Source organism: Hipposideros armiger, unplaced genomic scaffold, assembly GCF_001890085.2.
Source record: "Hipposideros armiger isolate ML-2016 unplaced genomic scaffold, ASM189008v1 scaffold_510, whole genome shotgun sequence".
Taxonomy (NCBI): domain Eukaryota; kingdom Metazoa; phylum Chordata; class Mammalia; order Chiroptera; family Hipposideridae; genus Hipposideros; species Hipposideros armiger.
Genome location: NW_017731860.1, coordinates 243,657 through 246,832, shown reverse-complemented (window position 1 = coordinate 246,832; position 3,176 = coordinate 243,657).

Here is a 3,176-nt window from a genome sequence, read left to right as displayed (position 1 = left end):
CAAGGTCATAATGTTTGTGGATTAACTGTACTTTAAACAAGAAGAGGGGTTGGTGGTATCTGGTTCTAATATGAAATTTCAGGATTAGGGGAATGATCAAGGAGTACTTTGGAAGGGTAGAAGAGCTACTTGAAGCTTACCATGTGGGTGGTTCCTTGCCTATTCTGTGGAAGAATATGTTTTTTTTTTAAGCTGAGCCATCCTGCCACCTGTTGGCAGCTCAGTTGGCTGCTCAGCTCGGGCTGGGCATCGAACCACTGTTGCTCAGAGCTCAAACTCTTGAGTGAGCTCTTAACCAACTGAGCCACTCGGCCGGCCCAAGAATATGTTTTAAATGGGAAGGAATAGCCTAGTTATAGAGTGTAAAGTCATTAATGTATATATTTTTCCATTATTTGTAAACTATTTAAAAGAATTTTGATCTCATCTATAATGGCAACAGCTATAGAACCATCATAAAGGAGAATTACATATATTCAACTACACGAGCAGCCAAGTCAAAAAATTCAGTCATTTTGTTCAAATTGCATGAAATTGTATCAATCAACTCTTTATTACATGTGGTCTTTATATTTATAGATTGTACTAATAATTGTGCTATTGTTAAATTGCTAAAGAAGCTAGGAAGCCGAGAAGCAGTTACCCCTTTTTAAGTGAAGGATACAGAAAAATTGAGTCAATTAAGAAAGACATGATCTACTGGGAATAGCTATGAAAATGTTAACTATGATTTGAGGAAATTGTGGGTAAATGATAATTAAATGTGTTTATTTTAAGAAATAAAATTAGGGTAATTTACATCATAATAAGGCTTTTATAAAGCTTAACTGTGTGAAAGTTTTCCTTTGTTAATACTTCTACTATTCAGGTCATATACTTAAAAGAATTCTAAAATGACTTCAATTTTGATGTTGCATGAAATGCATTTTTCTCTGAATCTGCTTAGTACTTACTGAAGTTGTTGAATGTCTACTTCATGTTAGAACACAGAAATGCCATTTTCCATCCTTGTTAAATATAACAAAAATCACAATTTAAACCAGACTCCTATACTTTTGGTGTGGGACTTTCAACCAGCCCTCTTGGGATTGGGCACCATGTCTCCTGCTGCTATGCCACAAAATCTGACAACTTCCCAAGTACCTTTCAGAAGTGATTAGCAGTCACTAAAAACAGGAGCTTAAGAAAAACACTGGATAATCAGACAAAACCAAATTTTGTTCCTCAACATTGTACCCTGCGTTTTTGCTTCCTGAAGACCTAGAAGGGAAGAATCAGAAATCATGTCCCTGTGTATGATACTTGATAAATACTTAGGAACTTCATTGCTTGAAGTTCCTTTGTATTGTACATTGCTGAAAATTGTCCAAGTTGGATGGGTGAGGGAAATAAGTGGTTTTAGTAACATTGTCTAAGAATTTGCATGCGTATATCAATAACGTAATCTAAATTGTACTTCCCTCAGTTTTCTCAGCCTCTATTAGAGTACCAGATCTATTTCTTGGTGGCATAAACCTACCACCATCTGAAAATATTCAGATTGTCTTATTTAACAATAGAATATAGGTTGCTTCCGATGAGTTGTAAGAAAATGAGACTGAACTATCATTCTGTCTTTTCTAAACCATGCTTTCTGATTTTAAAAGATATTTCTGATACTATCATCTTCCTATTTTTTCCCCATTCTGTTGGAGAGGGGGAGAATTGAAGCCCTCTCCCTGCCCCCCCCCAAAAAAATGCCCTTCCTGAGGACTTATATCTGGACTAATAATAAAACTGACACAAGACCAGATGAACAGGAGAAAAACCAATTTAATACGTATATACAGAAGATCATAAATGATGCTCAGAGAAAGGATGAGACAGCCTGCTTTTTATATTTTTTAGATAAACGATTGTGAAAGATTGACAGGACAAAGAAACTTAGGCTTGGGTGTTCATTAGTGAGGAATCGAAGCCAAGTTTGGGCTTGGGTAGTAAATTACTAAAGGAGTAACAAGGTTTATTTACACAGGCTTTTTAGCCCTGGAGTCCTTAACTCTAGTGATAAGGGTGTCTCCTTCAGCCTCCCTTGGAGCAAGGAGGACAACTTTCACTGGGAGATTTAATCCCTGCATTGAAGGAGACATGGGAGGGTCAGTGTGCCCTTACACTGGATGGTTGTCAAGTACTTTCATTCAAAGTGAGCAATAGGCCACTGTGGGATATTTGGGGGGCAGCCTGCCCTGGGCCCTGAAATTCTAGGTAATAACATGGGAAAAAAGTCAGGGAAAAATAAGAAGTTGGTCTATGGTTGAAATCTTAAAGTTTTAGGGAATTGAAAACTTTTTATATGTATTTGTCTTGAGAAATAGGAGCGAGTTAAACTATTCCTGATCAGCAGAACAAGTGATCTTGAAAAGACCATCACTATTATTAGAAGTGCAAAACTTAGTCAATGAATATTAATCATAGTGTTACTGAGAATGAGATGTTTTGCCTTGGTTCTTGTCTTCTTCAACAAAAGAACTGAGTCAAGAGACAGAATTGAGTGGTTTATTAGTAAGCAAGCACACTCGGAGACATGGAGCGAGCTGACCCTCGGGTGGGTAGCAGCCTCTCCTTCTTACATTGTGTGAGGGGTTTTATCCCCATGGGTTGAATTGTCTCCCTCCTCCTGCCTCTCTAGTATCTTACTCTTTTTCTGCTGACTTGTCCCATCTCCCTTTTTATTTCCTGTCAATGTCCCATAATTTATTTGAGAAGCCCACTAAAGGTGGCAAAAACTATAATGTGCAGTCCTGGGAAGCAGGACGTATATCCTAAGCAGCATTTTTGTGCCAGTCAGGACAACGGCAAGGGGCCACATCCTGATAAGCAGGACGCTTTGTGACGCAAACTGTGGCACCTCAGAGATCTCAAGTGGGGGTGGGGTGGGGGGGTGTCTGGTCCTCTAATGGGGGTCTGGGCTGGGTCTAGCCCTACCTCCTCCTCATTTCTACCTAATGCTCTCATTATCAAAGGCATAAAAGAGATTGGATATATTTGAACACATTTTTCACCCTTTGAATGTTTTACGTGACATATTCTAGAGTGTGCATGTGTGTGTATGTTGGCTGCAAAACTGAGTGTCTAAATGGAAATCCTCTCAGTTCCAGTGGTGTAAATACAGATAGATGAGCCAAATATCACCAAAG